The sequence below is a fragment of the Lathyrus oleraceus genome, chromosome 3 (genome assembly GCF_024323335.1).
Source record: "Lathyrus oleraceus cultivar Zhongwan6 chromosome 3, CAAS_Psat_ZW6_1.0, whole genome shotgun sequence".
In the NCBI taxonomy this organism is placed as follows: Eukaryota; Viridiplantae; Streptophyta; class Magnoliopsida; order Fabales; family Fabaceae; genus Lathyrus; species Lathyrus oleraceus.
In genome coordinates, this window is record NC_066581.1 from 73,016,886 (window position 1) to 73,042,815 (window position 25,930).

General features: G+C 40.2%; 1 pseudogene; it reads left to right on the forward strand.

Moving 5' to 3' along the window:
- The first annotated feature begins 24,305 nt into the window (after positions 1–24,305).
- On the forward strand, positions 24,306–24,835 carry LOC127129739 (FAD-linked sulfhydryl oxidase ERV1-like; annotated as a pseudogene).
- Positions 24,836–25,930: the final 1,095 nt, after the last annotated feature.

Below are 25,930 nucleotides of genomic sequence, written 5' to 3' on the forward strand. Positions count from 1 at the left end.
CATGATATGGTAGGAGTTCTTGCCAGAGAAATCAATACCATTTTTTCTCCCCTAATACAGAATGTAAATAGGACTAACAATGATAATGCCCAAATATACCAACAACTGTCAGCGCAGATGGGACGCATAGCAAATTTCCTAGGCGCCCCTCAGTCCTCTGTTCGACACAGACCAAACCAAGTGATAATCCAGGAAGAAGAACCAATTATAAATCAGGTTCAACCACTTAGACAAGCGCCTAACGAAAGGGTCATGGGGGCAAGATTAAAACAACAGACAGTTCGACAGGAAGTCCCTGAAGAACAACCTAGGAGAGTAATGATGGTTAATAGAGACCAGGATGCAGACGAAGTAATTCATAGGGTTAAGCAAGAAAACATGAGGGAAAACGACTTAACTACTATGATAGAGAGAACCATGGCCCATAATGGTCTGAATACAGGACTTCGACGTCCAAATTATACCTCTCATTTATTAGAATACACCCTACAAACTGAATTACCAAGGGGTTGTAAAATCCCTAAGTTCACCAAATTCTCAGGGGACACTAGTGAATCCACTATAGAACACATAGCCAGATACATGACTGAGGCAGGGGATTTGGCGAACAGTGAGAACCTAAGAATGAAATATTTCCCCAATTCTCTAACGAAGAATGCCTTCACGTGGTTCACAACTTTGCCACCAAATTCCATAGATACTTGGCCTCATTTGGAAAGATTATTTCATGAACAATTCTACATGGGCCAAACTAAGATAAGTCTTAAGGAATTAGCCAGTATTAAAAGAAAATTCACTGAACCTATAGATGATTATCTCAATAGGTTCCGTTTGTTGAAATCTAGATGCTTTATAGTAGTGTCTGAACATGAATTGGTCGAAATGGTCGTTGGAGTGTTAGACTATTCCATTAGGAAAAAGTTAGATACCCAATATCTCAGAGATATGGCCCAATTAGCAGACAGGGTTCGACAGGTCGAACATTTAAAAGCTGAAAAGGCCAGAGCGAATAAGAATTAAAAGAAAGAAAAGGTTGCTTATGTCGAAGTAGAAGATGAGGAGTCTGAAATCTCTAATGACCCTTACGGTCTTGAGGAATTCGAAGTAGATTTGGCTAAATTAAAAGAAGCACCACCTTATGCTTGCAAATTACTTACACCTTCGAATGACAGGAACCCTGTCGAAACTGAAAAGAATGATAGATTTCCTAAGAAGACTTACATATTTGATGTTACCAAATGTAATGAAATCTTCGAGTTGTTAGTAAAAGATGGCCAAATGATAGTGCCTCCTAATACCAAAATTCCTCCGTTAGAACAACGGAAGAAAAGAGGCTTCTGTAAATACCATAATTTTTTAGGCCATAAAACCTCACAATGCTTTCTTTTCAGGGATCTTATTCAGAATGCAATTAAGGATGGCCGCCTCAAGTTCATTGACAAGGGGAGAAACCAGATGAAGGTTGACACTGACCCCCTCAACATTGCTGACACAAATTATGTTGAACATGTCGAAATCAACATGATTAACATGGTGGAAGTGGAGGCTGTGAAGGAAACAGGAACTGAAGGCTATGTGCTAGTTGGAAAGCAGGCTACTGATGTCCTAAATAATGATGTTCCCTTTGGAATTTCTGTCGAAGGTGAACAGGCTATTGATGTCAAACCAAAGACCACTGAAGGTCTTAATGGGAAGGCAACTGAGGCTACTGAGGGCCTAAGGAAGAAATTTGAGAAAATTTCAATCGCTGATGGCGCCAATCTAGGTGTCAACATGGTGGATTTGAACCAACCCCCCCCCCTAGAGATGAAGGAAGTGGAGAGGTGTCTGAAGATAGAGCAAGAGGAAATGCAGTTTGGCTATCCCAAAGCCAATGAGAGCCTACGTGAATACCTTTGGAGGTGTCACAAAATAAATTCTAACATGTTGCTGTGCCCACGGTGTAGCATCATGACGTGACGAAGGGTGGCTGAGGACTATGAAAGATGGCAATGAACTAAGACCGAGAGAAATTGGAGAAAGGAAAGCCAACTACTGAAGGTTTATCCCAAGCCTGGAGAAAGCCTTCTTGGTTTTATTGTGCATTGCTACAAGTACGAAACAGAATGCTTGATGTGTCCCAGATGTGGGGCAGTTTACAACAGGGAATTGGCTGAAGCGTTCGAGAGAATTCCATCTAACCAAGGTTGGGATGGACACGGAGGTAACCCGAATATGTACATATTCGACAAGAGGGGAGTTCCTAGGAGGCAAGATAACCCTCACCCAAGGGCGAAAAGAGTTATGTTTAAGCTTCCAGCAGAAGTCCCTGAGGACAAATGGACTCAGGCGGGGTCAAAGAGGGGAAAGTGGAAAAGTTTTGAGGATGGAGGAAGAACCTCTTGGGCTTATAGAAAATAGTTCCAGGCATCTAAGAGAGAGGCTATCAGACTGGAGAACTACAAAGGAAAGAATCCCATGTTAAGGTCCCAGTGGAGAAGACATCAGAGGTTGAGGAAGGCTAAAAGAGAGATGACTTAGAGGGAGATTGGAGAATCCAACAACATCAAGGTTCCCCCAAATGTCACAAATTCGACCAAACCACCTGTAGGAAGGAAGTTGTTTCTAGATGAAAACAAAAATCAGAAAGTTCAGGAGGAACAAATGAGAGAGGAAGAAAGTCTCACTGACAACTTTGAGTCCGACGGAGTGTCATTTGTTAATATGAATTGCAATGTGGTATCAGTTCTGCCATATGAATATAATCAGGAGACAGAGATTGAAGACAATGAGGAAGCAGATGCTGTGGAGATGGCGAAGCATAAACCTGTGTGTTACTATGTTTTCAGGTTGGAAGGTTTTGGAAGCATCCAAGTTGTGCGGAAGCTCTGCCGAATCTAGTTTTAGTATTAAGCATAAATTCACCTGTAAAAGTGACAATAACTCACATCGAGGGATTGCCACACTTGTTTTATTTTATTTTTCATTGTACTCTTGGATCAAGAGCAAGCCTGTCGTTATTTTAAAGTTCAAGTTAATTCAAGTTTTATCTTACGCAATTTCAGGTTCTTTTTACCGCTTTTCATATTTGTATATTTTACTGTTTTTGCTACTTACATGTCATGCTGCTCTTAGTTTCGAATGCTTTAATTATGTTGTACTCAAGTAATATCGTACCTTGCTAAATTATTTTGAGTCTAGCGTATGAGAACCGTCGTTATCGACGGGACTCGGTAGAAATATTAGGCGCGAATGTATGACTTAACTGTGTTATGGCTTTAGTTTTCAAATGTATGTTTTATTGTTTTGGCACGAGAGTGTGAGACAAATCAAGGTCCAGTCTGATAGTGCGAGAGTGTGTGAGGAAGGAATCGGATAATGGAAACTAGGCATCGATGCTAAAAACAGCGAGAGTGCTTTAGGCATAGTTTATGATCTCATTTACTTTCAAAATACGCTTTCTAATTAAAACGGGCGAGCGAGAGCAAAATCCTATAGTTAGGAGGTGCGATCTTTGTCAATAGCGCGAGAGTGTGAGACGGGACCTTTAAGTCGATATTTTCTACATAACGCAATAGAATCATATTTAGTGCCCATATTATACTTAAGCCCTTAGGAACGCGGAACCCATATTCCAGACTTATTTGTTATCATAACTTATAAACCATTAGAAATTAGTATTTTCATTTCCGTTCATAACCTTATAACCTTTAGCCTTAGCTTTCCACTGCAACAATAAATAACATTAGCTTGACCATTAGTCTCTATGGGTTCGATAATCTTTTAAAACTACACAATAGGCTATGCACTTGCAATCATCATCCAACAGACACGCCCGTCGTGATCACTGGGTTTCTAAATTAGGGTTTTGATTCCTAAGGTCAAGGTTTGGTCAACAAGTGGTTCACAAGAGCTTCTACTTCAAAGCATGACCTATAATCTTAGGTCACATTCATGTCAAGCTTCATTTAACATCATTTGATCAAGAGAAGTTCAAATTTGGTGTTTGTTTTCAAAGTTGATTCAAGTATGGTCATGTGTTTATTTCCATGCCATCTTCATCCAATATTTAAGAAATTATCAATATTTTTAAAAGGACAATCAAGTTTCCTTCATTTGGTATTCAAGTGTTCATCATTGGGTCTTTGGATGTAAGAAATGGCAAGAAATCTCAAGTTGGTACATGTTTGGTTGACCTAAAATCAAGTATGGCATGTCACTTGGTCCAAACACCATAACTCTCTCATTTCTCAAAAAAAGTTGGAGTCTACTTTGAGCTAAATGTCACATTTGAACTCCTCTATAACTTTTATTCAAGGGTCAAACATCGATTTTGCCTCTAAGTCCATCAATTTTTGAATTTTCCAAGATGCCCATGTGTGCACAAAATTAGGCCCAAGACCTGGTCGACCTAATGCCTGGCCTAGAATTTCAGATCACGGCCCCAACTTTCCATCCATGCCATTTTTAACTCAAGCATCCTTTTGATATGATTCTTTTTGCATATGATTCTTCATCATAAGGAGATCATTTGGCATAGAGAACATCTCAAAATGCACGAGTGAATACCATTTGGCCTAAGATCCAACATGGTACCCTGGACTCTGCTTCTTGCGCAAATTTTAGGTCATGAATTTCATGCCATATTCAATTTGGTGCCACTTGCGCATGTGCAACGTCTTGGCCAAAGCAAAATGCACCTGAACAAGTGCAAAACGACTTGGTTTCATCATCAATTCACGCATTTCATGTTCCATTTCACATGCTTAGCAAATCCTCAAAGTTCTAACATAATTCACATGAATTTTCCTCCATTTCACACGTACCATGACCTTACTTCATTTCCTATAAATAGAGGAAGCATTTTCCTTCATTTCCAAGCTTTGATAGCAAAGGAAACTCTAAAACCATTTGATCTCGATACCTCAAAAACTAGTTAACCATTTCTTCGATTCAAGCTCTTTTAGCTTCTAATCTTCATCCAGAATCACTCATCGGCATCTTCTAAAGTTGACTGAAGCATTGTCGTGGCTTCAAACTCCTTGGAACCAAGCTTTCAAATCCATCATTGTTGACCTCTTAAACTCCAACAGGAAAGGTAGATACGAGTTACATTTTTTAGCAAACAAGTTACCAGTGTGTTCGTCGTGATTCACTGATCAAAATCCCCAAACTACATTGAATTTATTCTTCGTATACATCATTTAATTTTACTTTGAATAACTAAGGTTATTCATGTTCTTGAGCAAATTCTCTTTGCTCATAGCCAATCAATGACTCTGAAATAAAGAGACATGAACGATGATGTGTTGTGAAGCTAACTCCATGCTTGGGTGTTGCTAAAAACATGAGTTCACGGATTTGTAAAATCGAGCTGAAGGTTGAAGACAAAGTTGAACTGCGAAGGCTTTGGTGCCAAGATTCAAAATCAACCAATTAGAAGCTTCCATGCACTTTTTTCAAATCTTTTGACCGTTGGCGCCCTAATTCTATTTTCATTTTATTTTCTTTTATTTCATTTTTTTCCATTTAATTTCTCCCTCATCTTCAATTCATTTTTCATCAATTTTTTTACAAAAAAAAAACATAAAAATATTTTGCATCACATATATTTTTTTGCATATTTTTTAAAATTATTTTTGCATTTAATTGATATTTTCCTTTAATTTTCATTTTCAATTTTATTTTTTGATCATTTTCAAATAATTTTGCATCTAACTTTTGAGGTCCTTTTATTTGTAATATTTCTGACTTCTCATAATTTTCTCAACCATTTCTTTTATGTTTGGTGTTTCATTTGAATTTTCTATTTAATTTCCCTTTTTAATTAATTTTAAATATTGTTTTGATTAATTTTTGTGCAACTTGATGTTTGAGCTTGAGTTGTTAACTTGGTTGATCAATACTTCTATATTCCAAGTCATCCACGGATGGTCTCTTGGGTTGATTCAATCTTTTCCAATTAATATGTTGATATATGATCATTTGCCCATATTTTTGACACTTTAAGTTAGTGATAGATGATCCATGGACTGTGACATATGTTTGGGTCCCTTGACTTGTTTGATAGTGGATCCTAAGTCAAACACTTGAGCTTGCTTTCCTTTTGCCTTTTGTTCTTGAAGGTAGAGAAAAACAAGAAATGGGTGTTTGAGTTATTTTCACAAACAAAAAAAACTTTGACAACGCTACACACACAAAGGTAATAACAAACAAAATAGAAGTTTATCCTGGTTCACTTGAAAATCAAAGCTACTCCAGTCCACCTGACCAATGTGATTTCGCCTTCAATAAGGACTTAATCCAATAATCTAGAAAGATTATAACAATCGTCTAAGAGTTTAACAATCTCTTAGCCCTCTCAAGTCTACAGACTTCATAAGTCACTTGAGGAATTATAACAACTATTGAGAATTACAAGAATATGTTTGATGCTTCTAGATAAGCAAGATGAACACGATTAAAAACAAATGATCAATGATCACACTGAGAGCAACAACTCGTGTATGATAACTGAATTATAAAATGACAAGAATTTAGTATATGATTCAAAGTGTATATGCAGAATTCTTGTGTGATAGCTTCGTGTGTTGGTATGATGATAGTTGGGACTTTTTATAGTGATTGGAGATGATACCGTTGGAGAGAAGATTGATGGTGATATCTTGCCAATAATGAGACTTCATGACATTAATTTTCTTGTCCTTTCCATAGAAGTTTCGGAGTGTATTCAATATTATCCATATAGAGATTCATATCATACTTAGAATACTTCTTTGTTAAGTTTATGATTTTGATTGGTCATATAATCTGTTGGGCATGAATCGGACTGAGCGGAAATCAGAGTCTTTTTGCAGATCTTGTATTCTTCAGATAGTTGTTAGTTTGAGTCTTCTTCAGATAGTTCTTTGACTGATCTTCAGATAGAGCATCTTCATAGTCTACAAATGTACATTCATTAGAGTCCTTGGATTCTTCATAGTCTTCAGAATCTGTATGTGATTTTCTTGGATATGCTTGTGTTCGGCTTCAGATGTGACTTATTTAATCCTAACTCAGTTGTTCTGGACTTTGATTGATGTCAGATATTGTTTTATCAAATTCATTTTATGTTAGAGTCCTACACACTTAGAAAATTTATTAGGGTACCAGATTGTTTCATTCTTTGTTATCATCAAAACTTAGAGATAAATTGCAGAACCAGAATCTTGTTCTAACAATTCTCTTCTTTCTTCTAGGAGTTTTGAACAATTGTGTTTTATGCATTGAGAGTTTGATTTTGTATCAACACGCCAACATGATTGCCACATACATTGCTTGCCTCATGATCACTAACTTATTACTTCTAACACATAACTTTACATTTATGCTCTTTACATTCATGTCATTCGCATTCTTGCCTTTTACTTTATGCTTTTATTGCTTTCTTATTTAAAAAGAACAAAAACATGATAAAATGGCTAAAATCCTAAAGCTTTAATATGACCTTATGGACTTTGTGTTACTATCATTTACTTGAGGAGTACTTTGGACTTTGGACCTTAAGACTTGGTGCTTTCCCTTGCTTGGAGTATATCTGACACTTTGTGATTCATCTGAAGCCTTGTGATCCCTATGGACCCTTTGATCTTCAATTCAATACTTGGATGATGTTTTGAAGCTTTGTGACTTGGTTGTTCATCCGGATCTTTTGATATTCATCTACTTGTGTTTTTTATCTTATGGCTCAATCCAAAGGGAAAGGAATGCTAGTTTTGACCAATGTCAAATGCTTGCTCCGTCTTGTGGTTAGTATACTTGCACACACAAAGGCTTTCCTTGGGCTACCTTACAATGAGACCTTTTATTTCATGTCATTTACTTTATGTTTTAGGATAGTCTCTTCATCTCCCTCCCACTTCTTCAATTTTCAAAACTTCTCTCTATTTCAAAAAAACCCTTGTTTTCAAACTTCACACATTTTTTTAATAAACATTGACTTTGTCAAATGATCCAGAATATTTTTTCTCAATAAAATTCTAAAATATTTAAGCATACTTAAACTATTTTTCAAACTTCTATAAAAGGACAAACCTCATCAATTTTCTTTTGGTGCCTTTGTGCACTTTCCCTTAAGAACCTTTTTTTAAAAGATTGGATGTTAATTTGTTCTTGTAGTGATGCAAACAACTATACTTCTACAATATGTTAAGAAATGATTGACATTTTCCACTTGAATGTTGAGACGTGTTTGTGAGAAAGTCCAAGTAAAAGTCATCCATATTCAGATGATGCAAATGCTCATTTCCTCATACTTGTGGGTAGTAAGTTGAGTTTTCCACTCGAATACGACAAAATGTCTTTTCAAGTTAAAATCAATCAACAAACAGCCTAACATTTTCATAAACACAGATTTGCAAGTGGTTCTTATGGTTTACCATAGATGTGTGGGGTGTTAATACCTACCTCTTGCATAACCAATCCCCATATCCAGATTTCTCTTTTGTTTTACCTTTTTGTGGGTTTTGTTCAACCTTTTCCCATTCCCTTTTGGAAAAATAAATTTCGGTGGTGACTCTTTCTTTTTTGAGTTAAGTTAATCAATAGCTTAAATCTCAAAAAAAATCTCGCCACGACAGCTAGCGACTCTACTAGGGATACATCTCTGTCATAACCTCAAATTTACCTTACCTCCATATCATCCCCTAATACATAAGCATTTCATACCTCATACTTCATTTCATAAATCATTTTTACTTAATAATCCACAATGTCCATAAACTCAAGACATGGGGTTCAATCATGAAGCCTCAAGACCCTCTGATCATGTTAAGGTGTGCCTTAGCCACCTCAACCCTATCATTATCCTCAAGCATCCCACAAGCTTAGAGGATCATTCAAGACATCTTATTGTATGGTGAGTCCCCATTGAAGATACATGAAGATTCATCCGGTCACCCAAGGACCTCAACCCTAGTTCTTTACCCTTTTGGCTTGTACAAATCATGGTTAACCTTAAGACTTGATCATGACATGTGGGAGCCCTAATATCAAAATTTGTTTCATACCACAACCCTTTGAATCATCTCAATACATCCCTTACATTTCAAAACCCTAATTTGTCTGGCCATGGTTATTGATGAAACTTGTGATTCAAGAAACCCTAGTTTGTGCATCTTTTGGTTCATGGCCTTGCTTCATTTGATCATCCTATCATAATATCACTTGTTTACCATTAGTTCAAGTTAATTTCAACCATAATTCACCAATCAAACATCCATTTCATTCATGTTACAAGTACTTGGTTTGGTCATGGTTTTTGAACTTTCAAGGCATTGAATTCACCCATGGTCATGACCTAAAACCATCTCACAAATCTCCAAGCCTCATTTTTCATCATGATATGATCATATGAGCTTAAAAAATCCACCATTGTGCCTTAAAAGATAATAAATCACAAAGTAACATTTTTAGGTCAAGTTGGTTGGTCACATTTTGGCAAGAATGGCATATGATTTGGTCCAAAGTCCATAACTTTTTCACCTTGTAAGATTTCCAATATCTTCTTTGTGCCAAATGTCCTAATTAAGTTCCTCTCCAACTTTGATTCAAGGTCCAAGACCTAATTCATTAAGCAAGGACCTTAATTTTTGCATTGGCCAAGCTGGTCCAAATGCCTAACATAACCTAGAAACATGACCAAGACCACCACTTTACTACATTGCCATTTCCAAACCAAAACTCCTTTTGATCTGGTTCTTTTTGAATTTGATTAAGGATATGGCAAAGAATATTTGTCACAAAATTCATGCAAAATGCACGAGCTAATTTCATTTGACCCTAGTTTAAAGTTTGGAAATTGTCATGATGCATAAACCAGACCAAGTCAGCCAGAACATGCATTTTGATTCACCAAGGTCCGAATCAACTTCAATCTGATTTCTTTTGACTTGTTACATGTTACACAACATTTCAAGGCCCAAATGAAAGTCAACTTTTATGTGGAGAGGTCACAAACCAAGAAACTCGAGCCATGTTTAATTTTCTGAAATTTTCCCAAATTGGCTAAAATCCAAATGCATTGCATGCCACTCCAATGCCCTTGGTCGCTCTTGTTTGGTGCTAAGGACCAAAACCAGTTGATTGGTGAAACAAATCAGGTCAGAACATACCATTTCATGTCCCCAAAAATCCATTTCGGAGCATGCTCCAAGTCACATGGGATTGATGATCAAACCATCCTCATCCCCTCACTTATCCATCCCAACACCTTCCCTATAAATAGGGGAAGGTTTCCCACTCTAAAACCAAGCTTGAATAGCCAAGAACACCCTGCTGCAAAACCACCTTGAACCTCCAAAAATAGAGATATAATTTCTGTGTTTCAAAGTATTCCAACTCAAACCAACCACCTAGAATCCTTACATAAGAATCACTCAAGCTTTTCCAAACCCTAACTCATCTTCCCAACACCTCACCTGAGCTACTTTAACTCATCGAAGTTCACTTATGAAACTGATTCTGATCAGGTACTTACACTCATCACCTTCACTCAAATAAGTTACCATTCAACTCGAAATCATCCACTGAACCTTAACCATATGGTTTGAGTGTTGATTATCCAATATCAAGCATTTAATTTTTGTTTTAGGTTAAGTTGTTCTTCTGAAACTTTGCAAAATACTCCACACTCAGAGCCAATCAATGGCTCATGAGTGTGGAGGTTAGATCATTGATGTGCATAGAAGTTGTTTCCATGTCCAAATCCAATGAAAAACACATTTTTTGAGGATTTGATTTTGGTGTCTCAAGGTTGAAGACGAAGAACGTGCAGGCATTTTTTAATTTAAAAGTATCCGTTGTCTCATTCTGATTGGTCAGCTTGCACATATGTTTTAATTTTGGCTTTTGTTTTATTATTTATTCATTGGAAGCGCTTATGAGTCACCAAGAGCGCTTACTTAGTTAGTGAGGGGATTGGCCCCAAGACACCAAGGTCAGAGGTTCAACCCCCAGTACTACCAATTTGCTCCATTTTATTTTTCTTTGTTTCTTTCTTTTATTATTTTTAACCCCATTTATTTCCTTTTTCATTTCATTTTTTTACCACTTATTTTTATTCTATTAAAAATATTTCCAACACAAACCCTATTTATTTTTTCCTCTTCTATTTTATTATGCTTTATTTCATTTTATTTGAGACTAGCTTAGCATGTGGCATTTCATATTTTAGGACATTAGGCATTTGCATATTGCATATCATGTGAAAATAAACAAGTCATCCTCCTAAGTCTTTCTCAGAAGATAGAGAGGTTAAGTGATTCAAGCTTGAGGGTCTCCATAAATTGATCACTAGCCATCTGAGGGTTTGTGCTTCAATTAGGGTTTTCTTGGCCCTTCAAAAGGTTGAGAATTATCTTGTTTGCAAGGATACATCATCATCATCATGGTTATGTCCTTATCAAAGGTTTCAGAATTCATGCTCATGTTCCTCTGGATTAGGGTTTTGACCTCTGGTCAACCCTAATCAGTGTCATCCTTTCAGTCAGGGTTTATCAAAGAAATGAGGCATTCTATTGAGATGGAGATCATATGAGTATCATATTGAGATTATGTAAGCTAGGGTTTCATTTTGGAGCCATTCCCTCAAAAGGTGGAGGCTCAAGTTGATCAGAGTATGGCTAGGTTATCTGAGGACCTAGAAAGTCAACAGAAAGTCAACTGAGGGCTATGAGGTGGAGAAATGAGTTTCAACATCTCATTCATGTTCAAATGGGGTTCATTTGTCATTACAAACATATGTCTTGAAGAATTTGAGGTCAGATCAAAAGTTTCCAAAAATGGAAAGTGACCTGTAATTTCAAGTTTCCAAAAATGGAAAGATTTTGGTCCAAATTCAACTTGATTTTGCATCCTCAAATAAGTTTCAAATGAATTTTTGTTGAACATGAAAGTTGAAGATATTTCTCTCCCATTTCCAAAAAGTCCAAGATCATGAATTTATGATGAATGGTTGAGGAGATATGGCCAAACGATCACCAAGGGTGCATGAAACTTCAAAGTGGCATAACTTTTGACTCAAAACTCCAAATGAAGCTACTCTTTTTGCAAAATTCTTGTCTTGACCTATATTTTCCAAATCCATCATTGCATTGCATGAAATTTAATCATATGATCATGTGCTAATTCAAGTGCATTTTGGAGGGAAATTGAGGAATTCAAATTTGGTGCATCATATGAACAAAATACCATTGCCATTGTGTTCATTAGGTGATTTTGAGTGAAAATGGATCATTGCATGTTACTATTCACGTCCAAATTAGGCCATGCACCACACTTTTCCAAATTTGCTAAAACACCTCATTCTCATTAACTTTTAATTAACCATGGCCTAATTAATTTTTCAGCATGATTAGTGAATAGTATAAAGCCTTAATCATAACAGAATTTGGCAAAAACACAAGTTCTAGATCTAGAAAAAATTTTCCCTTCAAATTTCTCTCTCATTGGAATTCAAATTTTCTCCACACAACCACATATTTTCTTGATAGATCCATCATCCTCATGGAATTTGGAGCATGAATCAGTCAATTTTTTGTGGAAATTGAGCAAGGTTTGAAGCATGCAAGCATATGAACACATCAATGGCAAGTGCAAATTAAGCTAGATCCAGGACAATTCAAGCATCAATTCACGCACAAGACTTCATAACAAGAGTAGAGGAGCAGTTTTGAACACTTGCAAGGCCTTGGATCTACTGTTTCCATTGATTGTTCTTCAAAGAGGTTAGAATTCGAACCTCATGATTCTCCACTTTATGCACATGTTTAGATAGGCCTTTCCATGCTGATGATTCTGATCTAAATTTCATTAAAAATGGACAAAAATTGAAGAAGTTATGTTGATTTAAAGTTTGTAGATCCAATGTTCTTTGCTTCGATTTGCTTAATGTGTGATGATTCAAGCTTAACTTTTATGATATTCATGATGTACACAACGAGACGGTTCCAACGGTATAACTTTTAGAAAATTCTGCAAAAAAAAATTTGTAAGCTACTGTAGCAACCACCGTCTCAAGGTAGGAGACGGTGGAAACCACCGCCTGGCACAGTAAAACCGCCGCCTGTGTAAGCTTAGGGCAAGGCGCATGAAACGACGTCGTTTCGTCGCTTGTAGCGCTCCTAGTGACTGCTACGTCATGTGTTCGAGTCCGCGTAGGGAGGTTTTGGAATTTCACTTTTAATTTTCCATCCTTAAACCAAACGACAGCGTTTGGTAATGCCGTGCCTGTAGCCTGGTGAGCGCCAGTTCGATTCTGGCTGGATGCTTTTCCAAATTTCATTTTCATTTCATATTATTTGTTCATGTTTCACCTTTATTTTCATTTTATTCATGTTAACTCCAAAAATCATAAAAAATTGAAAACAAGTCCAATTTGATCCAAATTTTTTGCTACATGTTCATATGGATGTCTATTATTTTGTGGTTGTGATTTCATGATTTTATCATTTCTGGAATTTTAATTGTGTTGACTTCTTTGAACATGTGTGCAAATGTGACATGCTCCATTCATTCTATTGTGAAATGCTCATACATTGGCCAATTGATTTGAAATTTGGTGTGATGATTCTCAACATGTTGCATGATTTTTGAGGCGTGGTTGTGCATTTTTCTCATTTTTCATATCTGTTTTGGACACATGATTGTATGGTGTGACAATGTGTGTCACATAATTTGATGTTGATCTTATTCATTTTCATTGCCTTATCAAATGAGCTCCTCTGTTTCCAATTTATGGCATGATGATTGTGCTTGACATGTTGTATGCTCATAAAAAATTTCATGATTGTTTGAGTCATTTCTATTTTAATATGGAATTTTCATTCTTGATGACCAATTGTGTGCTTTGAAATTGCCTTTGCTATATCTTGCTCATGTGATGACTTTGCTTAATGCTTTTGATTTGGTCCTTTTTAGGATATGTTCTCATGTGTTTAAAGTTGCTTCTTGTTGAATATTAGCTTATGTTTTGACTTTTTTCTCTACCTTTGACCCTAGGCTTTGCCCAAGGGGTTTGAACTCACATTTGAGCTTTGTATTTCAGGATCAAGCATTCATCTCCATGGTTGATGTTGCCTCATCATTTGAGCTTTGCTATTTGCTTTGTTTACTAACCTTTGGTTATTTTGTAGGTCCTTTGGTAGTGAATCACTTGAGTGTTTGCCTCTTATGGCTTACATGTTGTACATATTGGGATTGTCTGACTGTTGTTAACTGTTGGTTGTTTGTCTGAACATAATACTGATTGTTTAGCTTTTCATACAGGTACCTTAGCTGCTTTAAGTTCATTATTTGAACTTTGCTTTGCTTGTGGTTGGCATACCACTTAGGTAAACACCCTATCCTCCATGTAGTCTAGAAGCCCTGTCGTTTATGTTTGGCAGGCATTTGGCTGAAGTCCTCCTTAAGAGACAATGTCTGTGATTGTTTATATTTGTGCCATGTACTTCAAGTCCTCCTAAGTGAAGAGGCAATCGGCAGATAGAAGGGATTAGCAATAAATCCCCTGCTAATCGTTGAGTCGTCCATTATGCTCGCACTACATGCTGAGGCTCTTGGACATGTCCCTCAGATCTTGTACAGTGTCAGTCAAGTGGAGTAGAGTCCCCTATTCTGGACTCCCACGTTTTCATTGATTGAAGCTCACCCCAGGCCCGGGTTAAGAGCTATGAGGTCTAATCCTCATTACCTTTTATCTGCTCACCCTGACGGTCAATGTCAGTGGTTAAGAGCCCTCAGATATCCCTTCGAGTTGGCTTGTTTGTCGAGGTTGATATGACCCCTTGACTAAAGCCTAGCCATGTTGTGTGAGCCGCTTGTTTGCATATAGTGTGTGATACCTGTTCACCTGTGATGTTTACTTGCTGTTTATTTGCTGTTTCAACTCGCTTCCTGTGCGAGTTAGGTTCTGTTTAGATACCTCAACCTAGGGCTATTGTGGATTGCATGACAACTATTAGGCTCGAGTCAGTCTCCCTTTTAGTTTGTTATTCCCCGGTCTCTGGTTAGGAGAAAGTTTCTCCCCTGTTAAGGGGAACTACGTCGCCCTGATTCTCATACCAGATGAGATACGTAGGCAGGAGATCGTGCGAGATCTCTCCGGGCAACCTTTTCTTTCCTTTTGTGTGTGTTTGCTTGACAGCTATTAGGCTCGAGTTCCAGACTCCCTATTAGCTTGTCTGTTTGGTAACTTCTTGTGTGTGTGAGGAGTCTGATGTAAGTCCAGCGATTGGCATTCGGTTTCCCGTTTGTTTGTTGTGTGCTTGGAGTCTGATGTAAGTCCAGCGATTGGCATTCGGTTTCCTGTTTGTGTTTGTTGTTCGGAGTCGGACGTAAGACCAGCCATTGGCAGTCTGTTTCCGTTTGTGTGTTTGCTTTGACGTCTCAGCGTCTCTATTTAGCGTTTTGTTTCGACGTGCGTTAGCCGAACTACGGTAGCTCTGATTCTCATTTCAGATGAGATACGTAGGCATGGGATGCGATATCCCAGCGAGCCCGTTCCCCGTTTCCCCGAACTACGTTGACTCTGATGTTTGTTCCTGACAAACTACGTAGGCCCAGGATGCGATATCCTGCTGAGTCCGCTTCCGTCTTCTTCCATCTGTGTTTTATTCCAGTGTGTGTGCATTCTTTGAGCAGTTTATTAGCAACCTTATTCTATTCTTTTGAGCGTGGATCCCGTCGAGTACGACGGACGTGAGGGGTGCTAATACCTTCCCCTTGCGTAACCGACTCCCGTACCTTGTAATCTTCGGTCGTAAGACCATTCCTTTTCAGGTTTACTTCGAGCATTTCCTTTCCCTCCTTTGGGATAAATAATGCACGGTGGCGGCTCTATTTGCTTGTTTTTTCCCGTCGGTTATTTTTCGCGTTGCGACAGCTGGCGACTCTGCTGGGGATCCAAGAAGTTGATCTCTTGCTGGTCCATCTTCCCTAAGCAAGTCAATCCTAGCGCTCTTTAGAGTAGTTTTGGTTGCTTTTGCTGCTCTATTTATGGCATTTATGATTATGCTGTGTATATATATTTGCATATATGTTTGCATGCATCATATTATCACTGTGCTGATTCTGGACAGGTTTGATTCCTCTGATTTGGGGTGGGTGTTCTGAGTGGGGCTAAAACCCAGGCCCGAGTATACACCTAGGATAAGCGTGGTCTCACGTTTCCTCACATGTTGGATCAGCATGTTGTTGCGACGTGACATACCATAAGCCGGACGAGGTTCTTCTGAGTGAGCTCTTCCGGGTGGAGTATTCCACTTTGGTTGGGTTATCTCTTTAGAGTTGTTGACTTCGGTGACCGTTCTTTCCCGGATATTTGGTTTAGATGATCTTATGAGAGCTGCAGCGGCACACCCGAAAGGGCAAACCCGTTGAGTATCTTGTCCGATTGTGGAGACCATTATCCGCCTTAGGATGACCTGATTAGAATTCACCTGTGAGGGGAGGGTTGATTCTTACAGATGCATGTTCTGATGGTGACTTTGATGGTGACTAATGGTTAAGTTATTGATCAGAGTCCTATTTATAAGTCAGATTTATGGATTTATTTCTGAGACGCCGGAGTTCTGTCCGTGGTATTTATCAGTGGGGATCCGTTTATTTCAGGATTCCCTGGGTGGGTACAAATGATTGTCTTGCTATCAGATCGGTGGTTCTCCAGTGATAATGGTGATATATCCTTCGGTTCCATTTATTTCGGAACCCCGAGTTGGATTTGTGGTTACTCAGTACCTCAGATGGTTGTGATCAGTTCAGAGGCCGTAACTCAGTGCAGTGGATATTCAGATGACTTGGAGGATGGCACAGTGCATTGCATTCATACATCAGCATCATTTACATTTTGTATTTATCCGCATCTAACTCATGTTTATCCATATGCAGGGGACATTCTTGATTGAGATCCTGGTCGAGAGACACACTTGTGCTCCAGACATGAGGCCCGACTTGAAAGATGACGTCGTCTACAGTTTCTTCAATCCAGAGATTGATGTGTTGAAGCATATGATAGCATTGATTACACCTGACCATGTAGGGATGTTCCGTGAGACTTATGGTGGTATTCTGAAGGTGGTTTTCAGGCTTACCGATACAGATAAGAGTGCCATCCACACTCTTCTCCAGTTTTATGACCCGGGCTTGAGATGCTTTGTTTTCCCGGATTACCTGTTGGGGCCTTTGATGGAAGATTATGCCAGTATCATGGGTATTCAGATCAGGAACCAGATTCCTTTCTATGTCACTAAGGATGAGCTTGATGTCGCTGAGATTTCTCGTGCTCTTTATTTGAGCCCGGAAGTGACTAAGGGAGGTTTGAAGGAGAAGGGAAAGTTGCCCGGTTTTCATCTAAGTTTCTTGGAGGCTAAAGCCAAGGAGCATGCTGTTGTGGGTAATTGGAGGGCCGTTTGTGCTTTGATTGCTGTGAGCATCTATGGTGTCATCCTATTCCCTAATCAGAGGAACTTTGTGGACATTAATGCCATCCGGGTGTTTATGCAGAGGAATCCTATTCCTACCTTGGTTGGGGATGTTTATTACTCGGTCCATAATCGGAACGAGAAGCGGCATGGGGGATTGATCAGATGTTGTGCTCAACTGTTGCACAAGTGGTTCATAGGATATTTGCCTTCCAGAGGTGCCTTTGTTTCTCTTGATCCTACGGTTAATTGGGCGACCAAGTTGATGGGTTTGCGAGCCAAGGACATAGCTTGGACTCATAATGGTGTGGCTGGGCGAAACTTCATTTACAGTTGTGGGAGCTTTCCCAATGTGCCTCTTATAGGAGTTCAAGGTTGCATTAATTACAACCCGACGCTTCTTAGGAGACAAATGGGGTTTGCTATGGAGGTTCCTCCTCTCGAGTGTGAGATTCAGGAGTCTTTCTACTTCCCAGCTGAGGGTAATCCGTCACAATTGAGGCAAGTGTCCGGGGCATGGTGCAACATTCAAAGGAAGGGCAAGGTTCCTTTTGGTAGGGTTAATAGCAGGTCTTTTCCTCCGTTTGATGATTGGCTTAGGAAGAGGATTGAGCTCACACATCTACCATTTCCTGGAGGTGATCCTTGGTGTCCTTTGATTGAGGGGCCACGTTCTTCTATCAACATGGAAGAGTTCCTTGAGATGAAGAAAGCCAAAGATCAGCTGCAAGCAGAGAAGACTGAGTTGGAGATGAGTGTTGCTAGGATTCAGATGGCTAATCAGGAAATCAAAGGGAAAATAGAAGACCAGGATAAGAGACATGCCATGGAGGTGAAGTGCTTTGAGATAGACACCGCTTATTATCGGAAGATCAGCCTAGCTTTGGAGTCGTCTACAAAAGAGCATGACATCACTAAGGAGAAGTTGGCTAGAGCTTTGAGGGATATTGAAGATGAGAAGAGGAGACAGGTCCTTGTGAAGAATCAGAGAGATGCCAGAGCCAAAGTCCTTGCCACGGAGTGGGAAGCTGAGAAAGTGAAGATTATTGCTGAGAGAGATCACTATCTTGCTGAGAGGGATCATTATTTCCGACAGATGAAGATTCACCAGAAGGAGATAGGAAGATTGCAGCAGGAGAACACTGAGCTCAGGTTTGCCGTGAAGTTTACCAGTATGGTTGATGATGCAGAGCCTTTTGTGGGACCTTCTTCGGTGTAGACTTTTGTTGTCATTGTGTTGGATTACCGTCAGGCCTGTTGACGGAATTCACTTGTTTGTATTTTCTTTCTGATTCTGGAGAATTGTATCTGATTTGTATCAGCCTGATGTATGACTTTTGCATGTATGGTGCACTTTTGATATACAGTGGTTATTATCATTCAGTGATTGGTCTTCAAGCTTTATTTGCTTCTCTGTGCACACTCACATCACACATACATGGTTGGGTGATATCTTTGCTAAATCATAACTCTCTGCTCTGAATCAAATGATTGATGTCAGAATGTGGCTGCCAAATTATTATCTGTCTCGATGAAACCAGGATCGAAAGACAAGGTGTTCCTCATATGGATAGACATTTCATTCATGCATGAATCATAATAACTTGTCTTCTATTTTGCAGGTGTCAGTTTCTAACGTGCTTGATTGTTTCAGGAATCATTGCTCGCGCATGTAGAATCATTCCCTTGCACGTAGCCCGTCCACACAGATACCCTACCAGGCGCAACAAATCCAAGCTGATGGATCTACCCAACACAGATATTCTCGAGCTGAAGGAGAAAATGAGCGAACTGATCAATGTCATGCAAGGGTTTGCTCTGGAAGGCACTCGCTGATAAAGTGGAGAAGCTCGAGCGGGCTTTAGCTGCCAAGAGCGGTAACAATCAGGAGGGTGTGTCTAACAATGGCCTTGGTGGTTCTAGAGATGGAGGAGATCCCAGAAAGAAGACTACTGCTGGTGTAGTGATCAATAATGGTGGGGGTTTTGGTGCAGCCACAGGCAGTGGATTATGTCCGGTGGGTAACAATCTGAAAGATAGTCTGTTTCCTCCTTTCTTTGGGGCCGAGGAGGATAAAGAAGAAGACCAGTTCTCCGTGCTGAATGAACAGTTTGGTCAATATGGTGTCCAACCACCAAATAAAGAGATTCAGGTGCTGGCGGAGAAAATCAGGGCTCTAGAAAGCTATGCTACTCCGGGGGTTGTTAATATGTCGAACATGGGGCTGGTTGAGGGGATTGTGATCCCGCAAAAGTTTAAAGCGCCTGCGTTTGACAAGTATAATGGGAGTTCTTGCCCGGAAACTCATCTCCAGGCTTTCGTCCGAAAGATTTCTGCTTATACAATGGACCAGAAGCTTTGGATGTACTTCTTCCAGGACAGTCTGTCTGGGGGGTCTTTGGAATGGTACACCAAATTAAGGTCATCTGATGTCAAGAGCTGGCAGGATCTCGGAGATGCGTTCTTTAAACAATATCAATTTAATGCTGACATGGCTCCTAGTCGTACCCAGTTGCAGGGTATGTCTCAGAAGCCTAATGAAGGGTTTAAAGAATACGCGCAGAGATGGAGGGAGTTGGCTGCCAGAGTTCAACCTCCGTTGGTGGATAGAGAAATGTCTTATCTGTTTATGGGTACCCTTCAGGGGACATTTGCAGAAAGGATGGTGGGATGCCCGGTTACCAACTTTGCTGATATAGTAGTGGCCAGTGAAAGAATCGAAAGCTGGTTGAAGATGGGAAAGATCCAGGGTAGTGCTTCGTCGTCTGGATCGAAGAAGCCCTTTGGTAATGGCCAGAGAAAGAAGGAGGGTGACACCAGTGATGTGTATGCCCAAAGAGGACAGAGTAGGGATCCTTACTACCAGCACACTGCTGCGGTAACCATTCCTGCTGATAATCAACAACAACAACCGCAACAACAACGACAGCCATTTCAACAGAGACCGTAGAGGGCCGGGTATCAAGTAAGAGGACGAATGACTGATCGTCAATTTGATAGGCCGCCTGTGACATACTCATTCTTGTTGAAGAAGCTGAAAGATCTAGGGTTGGTTCAGTTGAGAACCTTGGCTCCGGTGAGACCTGATCAGAGGCTGGCCAGTTATGACGAGAACGCCAAGTGCGAATTCCACTCTGGTGCCCCTGGACACAATGTGGAGAATTGTAAAGCTTTTAAGCATGTGGTCCAGGACTTGGTGGATTCTAAGGCAATCAATTTTGCACCATCACCCAATGTTAATGCTAATCCCATGCCCGCGCATGGTCAAATGGGGGTGAATGCAATTTCTGAGTATAAGGGCCGAATCTGGGTGATGAATGTGGACCAGTTGAAGACTCCATTGGCTGAGGTATATGCTTAATAAACATTTAAAGTTGATGTGAATTTTAAGTGCTTTGGATCATCTATTCAGAACAGATACCCTCGGGGCATTTCCTAAGCATGTGTGTCAGACTATACACTCCCCAGCGGAGTTGACAGTACCAGACTGTATCTTCCCAGCAGAAGCAGCTGCTCCTCAGAGTTCGATGCCAGATCGAGGATTTCAATCCCAGATCGATGATCTCTTTCCTGGAAGCATAACCTCGGTACCGTATCGGTGTTTGCTCCCCCCTGCTGAGTCACCTCTCGTAGATTATGGTTGCCAGAACCACTATCGCTTCCGCCAACAACAGTTTTGCAGCGCCGTTCTCTCCCCAGTCAGAGTCTCGGTATCTCGTCATTGCTAGAACACCGTGTGGCGGGTCATTTCCCCACATAGTCCTTTGTGTTGTGCATCTCCAACAGTAGTGCCAGGGTCTAGAAGATTGTGATCATTTCCCCAACAGGATTCCTTGCTTCAGCTTGGCATTTTCCCCAGCATTTCGCATCCCTGCATGTAGAATCATATTGCATTGCATCCTCCCAAATCGCGTAGCATTTCCATTTTCATGGAACATTACGCCATCGCAAAATTCAAACATACGCATGTAAGCATAAAACATTCTCGGTATCCCAAGTGATAAGCCAGAAGTTTGTTTCCAGTGCTCAGACTGAAGGTTGTTCATGACTTATTATCCCCAGCATGGGTCGTCGGCCCACGTGCCGCCTCAATTATCATTTTCCCTATTTTTGCCAAGGCTGACAGGCATGAAAGTTTCCGGTATTCAGACCGAAGTGGCATTCAGGCCAATTTTCCGGTATTCAGATCGAAGTGGCATTCAGGCCAATTTTCCGGTATTCAGACCGAAGTGGCATTCAGGTCAATTTTCCGGTATTCAGACCGAAGTGGCGTTCAGGCCAGTTTTCTGATGTTCAGATCGAAGAAGTTTCCGACATTCAGGTCGATGCAACTTGTGGCATTCAGGCCAGTTTCCGGTATCCAGACCGAAGTGGCATTCAGGCCAATTTTTCCGATATTCAGATCGAAGAAGTTTCCGACATTCAGGTCGATGCAACTTGTGGCATTCAGGCCAGTTTTCGGTATCCAGACCGAAGTGGCATTCAGGCCAATTTTCCGATATTCAGATCAAAGAAGTTTCCGACATTCAGGTCGATGCAACTCGTGGCATTTAGGCATGAAGTTTCCGGTATCCAGACCGAAGTGGCATTCAGGCCAATTTTCCGGTATTCAGACCGAAGTGGCATTCAGGCCAATTTTCCGGTATTCAGACCGAAGTGGCGTTCAGGCCAGTTTTCTGATGTTCAGATCGAAGAAGTTTCCGACATTCAGGTCAATGCAACTTGTGGCATTCAGGCCAATTTTCCGGTATTCAGACCGAAGTGGCGTTCAGGCCAGTTTTCTGATGTTCAGATCGAAGAAGTTTCCGACATTCAGGTCGATGCAACTTGTGGCATTCAGGCCAGTTTCCGGTATCCAGACCGAAGTGGCATTCAGGCCAATTTTCCCGATATTCAGATCGAAGAAGTTTCCGACATTCAGGTCGATGCAACTTGTGGCATTCAGGCCAGTTTCCGGTATCCAGACCGAAGTGGCATTCAGGCCAATTTTTCCGATATTCAGATCGAAGAAGTTTCCGACATTCAGGTCGATGCAACTTGTGGCATTCAGGCCAGTTTCCGGTATCCAGACCGAAGTGGCACTCAGGCCAATTTTCCGATATTCAGATCGAAGAAGTTTCCGACATTCAGGTCGATGCAACTCGTGGCATTCAGGCATGAAGTTTCCGGTATCCAGACCGAAGTGGCATTCAGGCCAGTTTCCGATTTTCAGATCGAAGAAGTTTCCGACATTCAGGTCGATGCAACTTGTGGCATTCAGGCCAGTTCCCGGTATCCAGACCGAAGTGGCATTCAGGCCAGTTTCCGATTTTCAGATCGTAGAAGTTTCCGACGATCAAGTCGAAGTACTTGTGGCATTCAGGCCAGTTTTCCGATTTTCAGATCGAAGTGGTGTTCAGACCAGATTTCCGGTGATCAGACCAACATCGATACTCTCATATTCCGATGCTTAGTGATCAGACTAACGTGCAGCGTTCAGGCCATGGGTATTCCTGTGTTACCATTTATTTTGGTATCCAGGTCAACTTTCTGTTTCGGTACTCAGGCCGATTTTCACCGTACCAGACGGATTCTTCTTTTGGGATTGCTTCTTTGCCGATTCTGACAGGCATTGTTGATTATTTCATAGGGATTCAGGATCAAAATCCGGGTCTTCTTAGTATTTAATCATCTCCCACTATGATCATATGAAGAACGTCCTGCTTCATATTCTCTAGTTGAAGACGCTTAAATAGGGGCAACTGTCATACCCCGATTTTGGTCCTGAATTTTTTATGTTTTTTATTTTTGTTTAGCATGCTTGGCCTAACCTTACTTTGGTTTTATATGAGGATTGGTCTTGATCCAAAGTCATGGTGTTGTTCATGTGATTGTTAATGCACATATGGTCTTGGTCATCCGAACAACCAACCTTCTTGTGTCACAAGCCAATTGCCAATCATGCCACTTGATTCATGAATATCCCTTTCAAATCCTAATCTTATACCATCATTTCATGGCCTTGTTAACACATACTACCAGTCAAGTCATGTTCTTTTCAAAGTCAAGCACTCAAGTCATAAAATAAACCAATTGTAAAACAAATTTCAAACCATTTCAATTCATTTCACATCATTCTAAACCATCACATTTGATTCTACATAAAAAAAAGGGTACAAGTCGTGACAGTTTTGACCAATTGTTGACTTTGGTCAACAGTTGACTTTTTGGTCAACATTGACCAAAGTCACCCAAAACCCAAAAGCCTTAATTTTTCACCACAATCATCAATCATTTGTCCATTTACAAGAAAAATGCAAATAAAATTGAATTTTAACCAATTGTTGACTTTGGTCAACAATTGACTTTTTGGTCAACTTTGACCAAAGTCAACCCTATGCCATTGGTCATCCCTAATCACTAAATGGCTGGTCATAACTCTCATTCCATTATCCATGTCCATGTTATCTTTGGTTTAACCACTTGTGCTTGGCTTCTTCACTTTAATGTCAACATGGTCACACCTTGAACCTTTGGAATCTTGCTTTGCCAATTAACTTCCATCATGCTGCATTTGCCCTGCTATACCAACCTGCTGCAACGCCTAACCTGCACAGACCAAAGTCATAACCAACATTAAGGTCAACCCATGAAGTGTTGCTAATATGCCATGACCTAAAACCATAAGTGTTGTCAATGGCCAAGCATAAACCTGCTGTGAGCGTGAGCCAGCAGGACCCAATTCAAAGGTTTTAACCAAACTTCTCACTCTAAGATCACGGGAAGAACGATGGATTCTCATGATAATCATTCAGCTAGAGTTCATCAAACTACAACCTGCAAAACAACAGCACCCCACACACACAGAAGCAAATCGCAACAGTAACTAACATGTCGGAGAATTCAATACAGAGTTTATTTCATAACTTTGAGAAAGTTGCAAATTTTGTTCAACATCACGTATCTAATTTCATAGGCCATCATATCCAGTCATCAGGAACCTCTGGTATAGGCTCTTTCAATGCCTCCATCAAAGCTCCATTTGTGAAAACTACATCTTCTGTACAACCACGTGATCCTGTTGTCAAGGGTAAGTCCTCTACCCTTGTGACTAAAGAAGACCTTGGAAGGGCTACATGGACTTTTCTTCACACTCTTGCTGCTCAGTATCCAGACAATCCTACAAGACAACAGAAGAAAGATGTAAAAGAACTGTACAGATCTTGTCTCGAATGTACCCTTGCAGTGAATGTGCAAATCACTTTAAAGAAGTTCTTAGATCAAATCCTGTACAGTCGGGGTCACATGCTGAATTTTCTCAGTGGCTATGTCATGTGCATAATGTTGTCAATAGAAGCATCGACAAACCAATTTCCTGCATGAAAAGGTCATGGCGAAATTCTTCAAGAATTAATTCATGAACTGTTCGACCCTTTAGCTTCCCTCAAAATGGTGATGGAACAGTATCAATCCAAACATTCCTGCAGCATACAAAAGAATAACCAGCGGAACCAATAGTTTGCCTGCAAGAGGACCAACCAAGTTTCACTTACCATCCTCATCAACACATTTAACATTGCCTTGCAAACACCCTGCAGGAACAAGCAAACATGTCTGCAACCATCAAACCTGGACAGGTCAAGTGCACATCATGCCGCAAACACCTAGCATACAAATGGCATCCAAGAAACATTCAACCATGCATCATCCAACATATACTCAGACCAGGAACAATTGCATCATGTGGTACTACAAAACATACTGCACAAACACATCATCATAATACTACACCAAGTTAAATATGTAAGCTCAGTCTTGAAACTTAGCCCACTTTGCATGTTGATTAACAACCAGAGGCATACACAAAATCCACAAGCCATGCTTACCTGCAAGTAAACAAACCAAAAGTCTGTAGCAAGATTCATGCAAACATCCCAACAAAGCAGTCAACAGTTAATGCAAGCCATGTGATTGCATCCCACTTAAGCCAGAACAATGCCAATTATGCCACACAATAAGCCAAAGAGTCATACCTGCATAAGACATGGCAATGCTAACACCCTAAAACCAATTGGATAACCAGCCTTAAGCCAAGTGAGCATGTTGCAACATGTTGTCAATATCCTGCAGAACAGGATACCAGGCATGACCAAACACCAAGCCTATTCACATCAACTTTTGACCATTACCAATGCATCATAACAATTCGTATAATACAAGCATGGTAATGGGTTCCAAACAGATAGCATTGCAAACCTCCACAAGTCAGAATCCACAGCAGAATCCGTAGCAGAGCTTGGCTCACAAAAACTCAATATGTCAAAGCACCTACGTGATACACCACTGGATAAGATGCCATTGGCAGGTTTGCTAGCATCGTATAATCCTCCAACATCAACCAAACCGCAACATCTTCAAGTATTCAAAACAATCTGCAAAAGTGATTTGTCTGGTTCATTTGGCGGTGAACTCTGCAGGATTAGTGTCTGCTGTAGAGTAGGTAAAACATGCAGAAC